We start from the raw sequence: 15301 nt of genomic DNA, 5'->3' as shown, positions 1-15301 counted from the left end.
CTTCTAGCAACTGTTCTGGCTTGATGAAAATTTTTGCATGTAGTACTTTGCATATAGCATGTAGGAAAAGAGTGATTTTTCATTTTGGTGATGAAACACAGTGATATTACCAATTGCAAATTTAATCTGCAGTGTGGACTGCTTATAGCTCTACAGCTGAGTCACTGTGACTGCTTGGATCTGCTTTTGTAATTTTGAGAAGGATTTATTTTAAAAAAAAGAAATGCAGGGAGGGAAGAAAGGACTAAACTAGCTCCTCGTTGGTGCTTGGCAAACACCTGAGCTTTTTTCTCCTGAATGGAGGATTAGTGGGCATTAATCCTTCCTGAAGCAGTTTCCCATAGGGAGCATGGTACACAGTGACTGTTGAGAAGTTCTGACTCAGAAAAATTTGACAACTGCCCTTGTCTAAGTGCCAGGATGCCCATAGCCAAGCAGGAATGTGTCAGGTTTCCCCCTGAGAGAACCCTGGCCCCTAGAGCAGCAAGAAAAAAATCTATTTCCTCCATGGTTCCACCAACAACACTGGGGCTTCAGCGTGCTTGAGCCATACTCAAAAGAAGCTCTCTTTGAAAGGACACATATATATATATATACATCAGCATCTCATGTGTGGGAGCACAAGCACAGGACCTACAAGCACAAGGCAGGCTAGTAAGGTTCTCCACAAGAGTTAACCTATACTATAATTCCATTCAATTTTTATTTCAGCTTTTTATGGTCTGAAATTGTAAATACACAAACTAATGGTGAAGTTGTACTATCAAAAAAAACCACAGAATCAAGCCTGTTTTCATTTTTTCTACTTGGAACAGGGAGGCAATATTGTGAGCATTCAGAGGGTTTTTTTAATAACCTGTCTGTGTTCAACTGCAAGCAGGTTTACTTTAAATATATTGCTCCCTCTTCACCTTCAAGCTCAGATGATGGTACATTTTGTTCAATAAGACAGATGTGAAAATAATTCATTACCTGATGAAATACTGGTAGCTGAGGAAATGCATTCATGAATGCTTGAGGGAATTTGTTTACATGCACTCATTCATTGTCACTGTTAACCAGACTGAGCGTCTTTGACTTTCCTCCTCTTTTTTTTTTCCTAAACAAGACATTTGGAGACATTTTGAAGGTTCATTTAGCATTTCTCAAATGTCACCCAAACTCTGAATGATAAAGTTGATCTAATTTCTTTTTCATCCTCCATCACAACAAAGCCTTGGCAACTTACTCACTTAACAATTCTTTGGGTCATAGTCTCTGCAAACTGAAAATATGAGCTGAACTCTTAGTTGTGCTAGAATAAATCCCATTTCCTTGTGTTCCTTTGGTTTCTTCAGCTTCATTATTTCCACAGAAGATACCAACAGGGCAGCCAATTCCGCCTACACCTCCATGCACTTAGAGACAAGGATGCTGAGAAAGAAGGGGTCGGCATCCTGTAACATCTTTTAGGCTGACAGCTTGTCAGGCCTTTGGGTAACAACTCTCCATGGAGTTTGAAACCAATGGATTTTCTCACAGCTATTGAAGCTAGTCTGAATCTGAGGTACCACATCCACCAGGCTGTCAGAAAGAAAACTATTTATTCTTGTAAGGGTTGTTTCTAGACAGATCATTTCTGGGAACCACTAGCATGCAGGGAGGTGCTTGGGACATGCTGTGGAGGACTGGGAGGTCAAACTGCAGCAGCCCTGACAGATCAAATCTGCACCAGGATCACTGCAAAGCTGCACACATCCATGTGCAAAATTGCCTACGCACTGTCAAGCCTGATGAGATGCCTCTAACTGACACAAAACTGGAACCACAGGTAGCAAACTCTTCACACTATACCCTCCTGCCTCCCTCCTACACTGGGTGTGTCCTGCCAAGGTCTCAACACTGTAGACACACAAAATGAACTGAGTCATGAGTACTCCAGGTAAGACCTGTCTCTGGCTAACCTGCATGTTGACAATTTTATATTCTTTGAAAGTAGACATAAGTAGCTAGAACTGATAGGCTGCGAGCTGAACTTTATCTGAACTCTGTGGCTATGTTGTGTAAGTCAAAGATGGATTATAGTGAAATCTAGAGCTAACAGTCTGAACATTAATAATGGGCAGAATAGACAAAGCCAGCAGCTTAAATATTACTTAAAAATTAATAGCTAGAGTCGATAGACGCCAGATCCTGGTATATATACTGTAACAGCCATATTACAACATTGACTGCAGAATCAACTGAAACCCTCACCAAATCCTACCTAAGGAAGTATGAACACAACAACATCACAATCATTTGGTAAGAAAACAGTGAACCAACAAAGAGTGAGAAGACCCCAGACCCTAATTCAGTTGCTTCTCCATACTGGCACGTGAGAGATAGGGACTTTAGATTGTAAGAGTTTAATTGCCCAAGAATTTCTTTGTTCATGGTCCCTCTTTTGAGGCACCTGGCTCAAGCTACCAGATACTATGATTGATCTGTGTCAATAAATCTATCTAACAGAGATGAGAGCCTAGTGACAAAATTTCTTTAACACTGTAAGACAGAGATAGAGTCAGGCCCCAGTGCCATTTCACACTTCCCCAAAGGGAGCCATCTCACTTTGCACAGTGTGCATCTGTGATCAGACCAGTGCACAAGACATCAGCTGATGGATGTATGGCATGGACCTAAACAGAACTTCCCACCACAAACCCTGAAGAATGAAGTCACTGCTGACAAACCCCCTCCACTGCTGAGGACGGAGAGGTTTGGTCCAAAGATTTGTGAAACCTCTGTGCCCCCTAATTCAGCTCTTTCTATGCTTGCCATTATGCAACTTTCAGTAGTCCCACAACAGCAGGGCATCACCATTACAAGAAAAGAGTCAGTCTTACCAGACTGTACAGTGACCTTGAGCTGACTTCTTCCTCAGTCAGTATGGAGTAGGGAAAAAAATGAAATGGAGTTGCCTTTCCAACATATCAGCATCTATTCTAAGGTGCACCCAAGTCAGCTTGCCTGAAACAGATGAAGAAAGCTGGTGAAACTCCAAGTTTCAGTTATTTACACATTTGCCAGAAAAACTCAATTCCCACAACTTTACCCATAGCAAATTTCCAAACAATGTTTCTTTTACTGCTGAACGTGACTTTGTTTTTTTGGAAATACCAGCCACAATGAGCAAGCTCTGAAATACCAGAGTGAAACAATAGCAGGGGGCAGGAGAAAGGAAGGGAAGGCATTCAAAGTTACCAGAAGGAAAACTGCAATTTTCCAATCAGCTCACGAATGAGGGTTCATTGACACTGTGACAACTAGCACTTCAATCAGCCTGCAAAGACTATTTCATCTAATTTGCAGATGAGATCAGGCCAAGCATTCCTGTTCGTTCAGTTCCTTGATCTAGTGCTAACCACACATCTCACCGTAGCTTGTGCCATCCACTCCTGCACCCAAGGGACTATCCACCCAAAAACAAGTGTATGATGCTTGCTACACTTTAGCGATAGAACAGAAAAATCCTTTTTCTATTAAGTCAGTGCTAGTCTAAGAAGAGCAAATGTACTACCAAAAATGCAATAGTGATAAAACAGCCTTACCAGGGTACAGCTTTAGAGGAAAGGAGGTTGATATTGTCTCTGTAACTATAATTACTTAAAGGGCATTTAAAGCAACAAAATTCAGCCCTCACTGTAACTCTGCCCTGGAATTGCACAAAATTGATAGAAAGAAACCACCAAGTAAAGGGTCATTGTAACACATGCAGTTTCCATGTGACATACAGTCCATTACAATGTAAAAGACTAATAGGTCAGAGAATAAGACAAAAAAGACAGAGAAGTTGCTATGGGAAGGTTGAACCCCAGAAGATGTGGGTCTGTGCCTCAACACTCAGTCATTTCCCCCGGGATGGGAAACTCCGAGTTTGAGTTTGGCAACTCAAAACTCACATGAGCCTTGTTTAACCCAGTACAAATGATGGCAATGTGTTTTATCCCCTGCTCACCTTCTCTCTTCACCTGCCAGGCAAGGAGGGAGAGGAGGAAGGGTCATAAGCACATTTTCAAGAGTATAACATTGCGTCTTGCTGGATGCATTTTTCAAGGCAAGCCAGACAGACACTGCCCCTTCATACATTGGATCAATCTGCAGGACAGCAGAGTTCTAATTCAGAGGAGTACCTAAAAATACAACTTTATCCTACCAATTACCCTTTCTACAAAAGTTCATGCTGCCATCCCTCAAGCCCCATCCTTTTGCTTTTCCTGGGACATTTGCTTCAGGAAGATAAGGTCTAAGAGTAGGGATGCAGGGAAACTACATTGACATGGTGGCATGCAATTAACTGAGGTGTCAATAACATAATTGACACCAAAACCACATTAAAGCGCGCGAGTATTTGAATGGAGACAGGCTGAGCACCGAGATGTGAGTTCAGTGCATCAGTTCCAAGTACAGGACACTGAGTTGTCTGCTTTGGGGGAGTCCCTGCTTCTTCTGTGCTCTGCCAGTCCCTGAGCCACAGCATACTCTATCCCCTGGCAAAACATCTCCCAGAAAGTGAGGGAAGCCCTAATCTGAGGCCAGAAGCATAAAAGCAAGAACAGGGACACTTCAGGCATGTCACTAAGGTGCTCCATGCAGGGCTGAAGGAAAAGTGTGCCAACCACACATCTACAGAAAATCCTATCAGCCACCTCTGCCAGCTGCAGCAGGTATTTTTGCTTTGCCACATAGACTGTGATTTACACAAGATGCTCGGAAGTTCTCCCTCATCTTTCCTTGGGAACAGGGATGGACTTTCCTAGAGGTTTGTCGGGTTCATCAAGTAGCTCACACAGTCACTTGTGTTAATGAAAATCGTACAGAAAGGACCACCATCAAGATTGATGCTCCTTAACCCACAGAGTAAGAGAGTCAGTTCCACTACAGCTCAGCTTCCTCAGCTGGAAGTGAGTCGCACACAATATGAGCAGAAGCATGGCTGTAAGAAACAGATTCCTTTACTGAACTTTAAAAATTAGATACCTTTCTGCAGCTATTTCTGACCTTCTAAAAATGTCATTTTTATTCATTCAAGCAATTTGCAACATGAAATTTTAAATATTATTCAGGAGAATCCTTTGTCCTTTTCAAAATGCCATTATACTCATCCAGACACAAGCATTTGTTATTTATATGCCTCTTTTTAATTCTATTTTACTGTAGTACTGATAGTGAAGTGCATGACCTTTAACTACACTTTGAATTCCTCTTTACTTGCATTGCTTCAAGGATTTACACCACATTGAGTTTGCTCCGAGGCTGTTTCTTTAACTTCTTTGAAATATACTTGCCTGGAGGTAGGAGCCAGGGCTGTTCTTCTCAGCCCCCTTCACAATTCAAGCAAGAGCTCCACGATCCTGTAATGTCCCCAGCTGTTCTCTGGGCTGCAGGAGGTGATGGCACACCTTAGCAGGCCTGGGTGTCTCTCTGCTCTCCCTCACACTGACAGAGCAATATTACGGATGCAAATACGTCTGTACAGAGGCACATGAGGTGGCTTTTCATCTGACTGCGCAGGATATCAAGACCACCACAATTCAGAGGTGTATCTGCCTAAACATTCAGGGCCAGCAGTGCTGCAGCTACTTTGCTTTTGTCATTTGAGCTGTTCAGATAAAAGCTTTGTGTCTCTGCTTTTACGCCAGCTACAATCTTTAAATCCCTGACTGCAGAGTCAATATGCTCCCAGCCCTTCAGTCGCCCCATCCTTATTTGTACACAGGCAGCAACATCACGTCAAAGACCGTCACAGTGCTGCAGGTTTCAGGCTCACCCCTTGTCCCTAGCTGTAAGCCAGCACTTGAGAAAAGAGAGGGTTTAAATCAGCCTAAATCCAAAGAAAACAAAGACAACTATTTCCAGAATGGCAAAATTCCATTATTTTTGCATTCCCATCTAAAGTGAGAATTCTTCTCTGAGTTATATATTAGCATCTCATCTAGTTATACAGCTTACAAAGGACAATATATTGACATAGAAACTTTTACACTGAAATGAGTGATGTTTTTGCAGTTACCTGAGCAAAAAACATATAGAGAATATGAAAAGGCAAGAGTAATTTTCTAGAGCTCCAACATACAGAATTTATGGAGATAATATCATATGAAACATTGAACTGAAAACAAACCCCAGCTATTTTGGACCGTGACCAAGTACCCTTAGATTGAAGCTGACAATGTGCATTTGGTCAGTTCAGTATTTCCAAGTTCCTTCTTGCTTTGAGCTTCATTCCCAATCAATTACTGGATACTATGCTGTGCTGCCAGACAGCAAACTGATCTTAGTTACCATATAAATGCTCTTTCAACTAGACCACTGTAATTCGGGTCTTCTAGGTGCCAAGTGTCCTGGATGTGCAAGATTCCAGAAACTCCTTCAGGCCTCTGCATGTTCCTCCAGGGTAGCAGGGCACTGGATCTGTCCCACTCCATACGGGCTGCTACTGAGTACTGAGTCATGCTCAACTCATCAGTCATTATTTTTTCATCACTTCAATGCCTAGGACAACAACTGCTAAAAGCCTACAGTTCTGTACCAGGGGAGGTTTAGACTGGATGCAAGGAAAATTCCTTCACCGACAGGGTTGTCAAGCATTGGAACAGGCTGCCCAAGGAAGTGATGGATTCACCATCCGTGGGGGTATTTAAAAGACACGTTGATGTGGTGCTTAGGAATGTGGTTTAGTGATGGACTTGGAAGTGCTGGATTAGTGATTGGACTCAAGGATCCTAAGGGTCTTTTTCAACCTAAAAATGATTCTATGATTCTAAAACACTTTTGCCCCCAGATAGACACAGCTGACAAGTGCCAGGGTGGACAGCCCATATCTAGTACCTGCCCTTCTGGGCGATACCTACCTACAGCATTACAAAGCCTGCTTATTCAACACAACCATATATCAGAACCAAAAGACTTATTCTCATACTTCCTGACTCTTACCAAATCTCTGGCTATTTGAGCTGAGGATGAGAACTTTGCTTCTCTCATATCTGGCACAGTTCAATCACTTTACATTTCTTCTTGGATTTTCAGACCTACGTCAGTGTTAACTGTTGACAACACATGGGATGGGAAAACTTTGTTCTCCAACTTTTTAGCCATTTCTCCAGGCTGAGGCTTTTCTTCACATCTCACACAATTGTTTTCTTCTCTTTATATTTGAGGAAGAACAGGGGGGATGCTAAATAAAAGTAACAAACCTTTACCTTAGACAGGGTATCTCAGACACAGATGTAGCTTCACCCTACAATACAAGCTCATGCCCTCCACCTGTGCATGCACACTCAAAGCTGGTGACTGCCCAAGTCATGACTTATATTTCTCATGTACCTTATTTACCATGCACCTGCCCTCCCCTCTTAATTAAAAAAACCCCTGAATATAAGCTTGAACAATTTTCATGAAACAGTCAACATTTTATAAATAATGGGAAAAAAAGATCTGCAGCTTTAATGTGGAATTTCTCTCCTTGAACAGGAGACCCCACAAGTGCTGGTGAGGGTGAGATGTGGTCAGTTCTCTACCCAGGACACATTCACAGCCTCTCACTGCTTAGCCTCAGAGATCCTGAACTTCAACATCAAAACCAGACTTCACTTTTCACAACTTCAGGCTTTAAGGTGTGACTTTGTAACATAGTTTCTTAGAGGGCTTAGAGGGTTTCCAGCATGCATGTTTCCCTCACATTCAGCTCTCAGCTGCACATGTCCACACCTAATTTGCACAAGCACTTTAAATTAGCTTTAATTTCAGCAATACAGTATTCTCTTGACCTGTTCCTATATCCAATTCCCTGTGATGCTGCACAAATGCCTCAGCTAACCAAAGGAGAGGGTGGTGGAGGCGGAGAGCCAGCAGGCCTTGCTTTCTGGCAGTAACAGCAGCTTGTGGAGCTGCTGACATTGGCTTTGTACTCAGAAAGCAGGCAGCATTTCAAACTGTCAAAGCTTTCCAAAATAATCGTCTGGGAAAATGTACTCCAAGGACAAAGCATTGTGAGGGTACCATGGATGAAAATTCTGAGCCAGCATTGATCCACTATTTGGATATGCACATGCTCTCTGACCACACAGCACACGTATGCACGTCCAGACACTGGAAAACCCACAAATGTGTCAAAGTTAATCCCTCCGAAACTAGCACAAGCCAAAATTAAGGTTGTTTGTAATAACTAATTTATTCATTCTTTCTACATGTGGACATAACGCAATATAGAACAGAATTACTACCACAAAGTATATTTGATTTATATAGCAGATGGAATAGACAACCTTGATTAATTCTTTTTCATTAGTTTACCTTATTCCAAGTGTTCAGTACATGGCCACACACCTTCTTTACTCCACGCTTTTCAGATTTGCTGCCTTAGATTGTTATTTCATACCCATCATCACATTATGAGTTTACATTAGACACATCAATGAAATTATCTTCTCAACACCCCTGTGAGGAAGTCCATCCTTCCAGCCATACAGACACAAAAGAGGAGTCTTGCACCACCTGGTCTAAATTTATGTTTTTAAGTCAAACCTCCTAATAGTTTCATGGACAACTGCAAATGCTCAGCACTCTTTACAGCAGTTTCCACTTGCATTGGTGAAGGGGACACCACTGGAAAACTTTGTTCACCCTTTAGTTTGGTTGACTTAGTAAACTACCAGCAGACAATAAAGGGGTTAAGATACGACTCAACCACATCTTAGGAAATAACCCACTATGTTAGAGAAGCACACATCACTGTCTCCTCCAGAGCTGTGGGGTTCTCCAGGTCAAATGGAGACAAAAATGCACACTTCCCACCCTCATTGTCCCCAGTCCAGTCCCCTTAAACCTGTGCACTGCACCAGACCCACAGAAATCCCTCAGCTCCATGGCTTGCCTTTCAAGCCTGCACTGATGCCTATGACTTGACACATGGTTGCACCTTGGGGGTAGAACCCCTGACTACAGGACCGGGGGCTAAGCCTACCTGCAGCCCCATCTGGCTTTTTGTTGTGCTTTTGGAAGCAGAACTGCAGTCCCCACAGGCCAGAGGATGATTTGCCAGAGTATCCACAACTCTTCAAGTAACATTCAAACATTCCTCCCTGCAGCAGGTGCTAGTCCCATCTGTGCTGACTCAGTGCTGCTCAGCAAGGGCTGCTCTGCAAGAGCTGCAGCAGTCACCTCTGAGCCCTTGAGATACGGGGGGGGTGCCAAGAAAGTGGTGGGGAGGTGCATACACTCCTTGAGCACAGCCCATGGATGTAAGGCAGGAGAAGGGTTTTTTTGTCTGGGGTAGGAGAATGGAAATAATATCTCAAAATTAAGCTGATGCAACCAATATGCCTTATAGATACCTTGTGGACATCTTGATCTTTCCAGTGAAAGGTCTCTCTCTGCCTCCTACGTGCAGAGGTGTGGGAAAAAGCTCTGAAATATAAGGACTTTCCAAAGGGAAAAAACTGATATCCCTATGAATAGCGAAGCCTGTTCTCCTTCGCTTTCCCTCCTTTGCCATAATAACCCCATTTTCCTATATCCTCACTACATCTGCAGAGACGAGAGACAGCAGTGTTGTGATTGGGGCAGAAGTACTCATTCTGCTGGTTTTGCAGTGCGGGAGGTAATGCTGATCTCTCTTGCCTACCTCCTGTGTACCAAAGAAATTATCTATCAGATTTCATTGAAATTAGGTAGGATCTCAAAAGGTTTTTACTAGGGACTGACAGAGTGGGGCCCTCCTGAAGGCCCAGCATCACAGACACTTTCAGTCAGTCTAGTGTGACCCAACCGCTGAAAAAAGCTGGTGTTGACTGTCTGTATATTCCTTCATGATGCCTTTTCTCCTTGGTTGTTCCAAGGTTTCCTGTAGTTGCATGATGATTGAGACTATGTACTCAGCTGATGTAAAAAAAAAAAAACAATTTACTTTGCCAGGTGAGTTTCATCAGGGTTGACTCCCAATCTAGTTTATGGCACCAACAGTGTGAAATTTCGTGCTGGCATGTGAGCTGGCTGGGGGAGAATGACTTCAGTTGCACTCCATTTTACACTGGTCACGTATGCGGAAATACAGCTTTAGCCAGACTAAATCCTTCCACCATTTCAATATCATTAAAAAGCCTTTAGAAGAAGGTTGTATTTAACATTCTCATACCTGCATTTTGCGTTAGCCATTCCCTCAGAGTTAAATAACTTTTCTTCAAATGTTCATCCTTCATTTTATTTTTAAATCAATTTTTTACACAATGAAAAAGAATAATTTATTAATGTTTTTCTCTAAGTGAATGTGATTGCTACGTTTCCTCTCAGTCTTTCAAACTTTCTCGGTCAGCAAATAGTACTGGGAGGTGGTGTTACAGCTTGTACAAATTGTAGGTTTTAGACTTCAGTAATCCTGAGGAAGTAGAAAATCTCTGCCTCAGGGAAAGTTTAGTTTAAACTCCTCTAAATCCTTCCAAAATCAACCACACATGCTAGTAAATGGGCAATGAGGTTTCATCCAGTGATGAGACTGAATCCAACCACTAATGAAACAAAGCCTAAAGAAAATGGGTTCCTAGATGCTAGGAAAAGTAGACTAAAAGCAAGGGAAATCTCCCTAAAGTCACTGGAGTAGCACTTGAATGGCATCTTCCCTGGCAGTGATACCTGTCACAGATGAAATCTGATTCAACACTGGAATGGCAGCTATGCAGGTCAGGATGCAGTCCACGTCACAGCATGTCACCTTCTCAACTTTGAGTGTGTCTTTTGGATGGACCTTACTGGTCACGTGATGCCATTCATCTTTTTGTCACAATTGTGAATCAGGTAGTCACGCAGGACTCAGTGAAGTTCATTTACTGGTCTACTTCCAAGGATACAGGTAATGTTCAGGAAGATTGCAGTTGCTGCAATGGATGTCTGACACTGACTGCACAGAAATAACAGATACAGAGAATTCAATGAGCTGAGCCAGTAAGAGATTCTGGCTCCTTTGCCTTTTACCTTAAAATGGTCTCTCTGCTCACTCACTCTCTGCTATCAGCTCAGATGACAACAGCAACGGGCAGCCTGCAGTCATACAGTCACCTTACATAAGAAAGTATTGAAAGGCTACTGGGAGACCAGAAACTGATGAAGTATGTCTGTACTGTTCACCCTCAGTTGCATTTCCAAATTGCATACTTCCCTCACCCTTGGTTCTTACCGAGTATCATGCGACCCATCAAAACACAGTGTGATCTGTAATGTTGTCAGAGAATATCTACTGACATTTTGGTCACTTTATCAGAGGAAATTGCCCTGATTTGTGAAGCTTTCAGTAAAATTTTCATGTATATTTTCTGTATTTTCTTGTCACAAATTTGCAGAAGAAAGTTCCAGAAGGAAGTGTAGGCATTTACAGAGTGGTAGCAGCATCAAGAAGTACATCACTGTTACATATCTGTGGAATGTAAATAGGGGAGCACAGAACAGGTAACTTTCCATTGTAGTTGCTTACTCTGCACAGATGTGACCACTTTGGTCACAGAGTGAACGACTACCTATAATACAAAGGCATTGGATGAAGCACAGTGGTAATAAGGAAATGAAAAAGGGGGAAGAAAAGGGGAAACTGTAATAGGGAAAACAGAGATCCTGTGCCTCACCTCACTGACAGCAAAGGCAACAGCAACCATGTGCTGTCTAGGAGGGTCTAAATGATTGGAAGCAATCCAGAAAGCACACCCGTACAAAGATAAACTAAACAGCTGAGCTAGCAAACAACGCTGCTTTGAAGTGACATCACCAACCACAAACCACTCCCAATTTTGTGGTTTTAAACACACAGACATGTCACCTTCTGCTTCAAAATCTCTGACAGCAGGAGGGGGGATTGCATAGGTTAAGCGTAGCTCTTCATAAAAGCTTTCCAAATGAAGTGCTTACCACAGCAGAACAATATCCTCCTGTTACTTCTTCAATGACTTGTCTCAAGCTGCTTTAACATCAGTCTCAGAAAGAAAAAAAAAAGGAGCCTTTGAGTGGAAGGACTGTGTAATTCTTCATGTGGCAGCAAAAAACAATTAGCAAGCTCTAGTCCTACATTTAAAGCAGAAAAACAGTTTGAAGAACTGCTCATAGACAATCTTTTTAAAATTAATTGTTTCTTTCTTGAAACACTTTTAAGATTTACTGTAGCTACCATTATATAGGTGTCCTGGAGTAAGCTACTTGTAGGATATCAGTTTCTCTGCCTTTCCTTTAAACAACATCTTGGAGTCAAAGTTTCAGTTCAAGTAGCCAATTCTGAGTGACTGACTTGACCAATACTTTTTTTCTGGATGTTGGGTCAGGACTGCACACCCTAAAATGCAGGCACACAAAATCATTTATGACCTTAGAAAAGCCATTCGTTCAACTCTTTTGTGCTAAAATTTTTTCACTGTGTTCCCAGCGATTAAGAATCCCAGTAATCCCTCATTTTGTCCGGAGTACCTCTTCTGTGCACTTCTCCTTGGTTACATTTTTAGCCAGACCTTCTTTTGAAGGATTACAGCATGACGCAGTATACAACATTTGTCCAAAGTGCTCTAAAGTTGCAGTCAAAGTCCAGGAAACTTGGTCAAATCACCAATCATTATGACCTAACACTGATGTCGTTCTGATTCATAGCAGCTTGAAGTAATTCTTCAGTAAATCCACATCTGGATTTGCTGCTTAGGGAAGTATCAACATGCTTAGTCCTCACTAAGAACAAATCCAGCTCCTACTAGATCACTAGTTCAAGACCACACAGAAGACAACGTGGTCCAGTCATAGTTGTTATACATCCCCTTCAGTTCCCACCATTACAGCACAGCATGTGCTCAGTAGTTTACAGTGGTGAGCACCCATGTCACAGAAATTAATTGAGATCTGCTGCATATAGAATTGGGAGCCAAGAAAGTAATTTTCAATAGATACAAACAAACAAAAATGAAGTGTGTGTTTTTCTTTTTTTCTCCAGCTGTGCTTGTTACCCTTTCTGTGAGGTCCTAATGACAATGTGTACTCCAGGTTTAACCTTGCAATAAGCCAGGCTCTTTTTAGCTCATTAATAAATGAATTGTAGAGCAACAGAGAATGACAAAACTCTACCTTTTACAGGAACACCAGATAACATAGACATCATCTTCCATCACCTAGTTTACTGGCATGAGCCAAACATTTTAACAAGATTTATTAAAATCAGGTCATGTTTGGAAGATATAAACACCACCTCAGTTTCAGCTACGCAATTTTTCTCAAGTCTATTCTGTTAAGTTTTATCCCATTTCCCAGCATCAAAGTGAAACAGAATAAAATGAAATAGAACACGAGAGGGAGGGAGGGGAAGAAAAGAAAAAAAAAGAGTCATTCCACATATAGTCTGACTTTATTGAAACCATGTTTCCTTTCGGCAGTCCTGCTGCAGCTCAACATTGCAAATATTTATGCTTTTCAGCTTATTTCAGTTGGAACTTTACTGCTTCGCTACTTCATTATGTGTAAGGACAACCTTACCAAACAAACCATCAGTGCTGACACGTTTCTTTCTAAATTCAGATATGAATTCAGTTGCACACCGAGGGTTCAAAGGAAGGCAATACATGTCACAATCTCCTAATTCAAAGGCATCTTTACAATCCCATTTTATTTCAGGCAAAAACCTAATGGATGAAACAAACCTGCAATTCTTCAGGTAAGTAGCCAAGACTTCGCTACTTTAAAAATCAGAGTCTGACAGCACCGCTTGCTAAGTAACATTTCATTTCATTTGTTTTAAGCACTGAGGGTAGTAAACTCTGAAATTAAAGTTCTGAATAAAGAACTTGTGGAATAAACTTACTTTTGGTCATCTTGTTTCCATTTATCCCTTCTCAAAATAATTATTCCTTTTATTTTTCGAGGCCAGATTGGATGGGGCTTTAAGCAACCTGGAATAGAGCGAGGTGTCCCTGCCCATGGCAAGGCATTGGAACCAGATATCTTTAAGGCCCTTCCAACCCAAACCGTTCTATGATTAAATTATGTAATAACACAAAAATAGCTAAAAACTATCAAATCAAAGATTCTGTATGCAGCAGCCTGTAGCATTATAACTGCAGTTAAATCCAGCAAGGATCTAGAACAAAGAAAACTAAGGTTACAGAAAACATCTATACCTATTGCTTTTCTACAACTTGTGTTTTGAGTTGAATGGTCTTTGAAATACTCCAGGAATGCAAAAATTTTTACTCTATGCATTTACTAAGCTTGATTCTAACTTCAGCTCTTTTTTTTTAATAATAGAAGACAAACTTCTCCAAATACAGATGCGTTATATTTTAACATTCAAAATCAAAGAAAATCAAGGCAGCAATTCCAACACCATCATGAAGCTAATTCAGGAAAAAAAACAGGAGACATCCTACTCTGGGGTATTTTCAGGATTTGCTAACTTGCTTTAGCCGAGAAAAAAAAAGTTGGATTTTCAGAAATAGTGAAATTATAAAAGCCACTACTTCAGAAGAGGCTAGGATTTTTGCAGAGCTCAAGCAGAGATATCTACAGCAAAACATTAACTGCCTGCAAATAGTGTTTGCTAACTGCATCCTGAGACACTCCAGGGACCTGTAGTCAGAGAAGCCAAGCAACTGGTTGCTCAGTAACATGAAAATGATACTGTTCAGGGTGCTTGAGCACAGCAATAATTAGTAATGGGAGTAAGAATTTGGTGCACTGGCTTCTAAAATAAGCTTGGTCAAGCCTAAAGAATGAACTGGAGTTATTCATTTCCTTTCAGGTGAACATCAAAAGGAGGGAGGTTTCCCCTTCAGAGGTTGTCCTGTTGCAGGCTCAGAATCACCTTTAAATGCAATCCAGTAAGTTGTCATTCTTCAGGCAAAAAACCAGACTTCATCCTTCCTACCAAACAGGCAAAACTAGTGTTGCTTGCAATCATGACTCAATTTAAACACTGGTAACCTTGACAGGATGGAAGACCGGCCACAGGGATCCTGCCTGAGTCCTCAGCCAGATATGAAATCAATATTATTCATTCAGTCTGTGTGTTCTATCCACATCTCATGATGTATTGGCAGTAAGTGCTCTACACATGCTGTAACAGGAAGTAATGAAGTTGTTGAACTACTACATGATGAACCCACTCAAGCAACTGACGACTTCAGACACTGTATGAATTACATCAGTAATGGCGAATTACAGCATGAGATCAGAAAGCAGCCAATTTGCTGAGGAGGAGATTCTGCCTAACCCTGTAAATCCTTCTACTACTCTGCTCCAAACTAACAGGTCAGCTTAAAGCTCTGCTACGGTT

The sequence above is a fragment of the Pseudopipra pipra genome, chromosome 1, assembly GCF_036250125.1.
Source record: "Pseudopipra pipra isolate bDixPip1 chromosome 1, bDixPip1.hap1, whole genome shotgun sequence".
NCBI lineage: Eukaryota > Metazoa > Chordata > Aves > Passeriformes > Pipridae > Pseudopipra > Pseudopipra pipra.
This window is presented reverse-complemented; position numbering follows the sequence as displayed.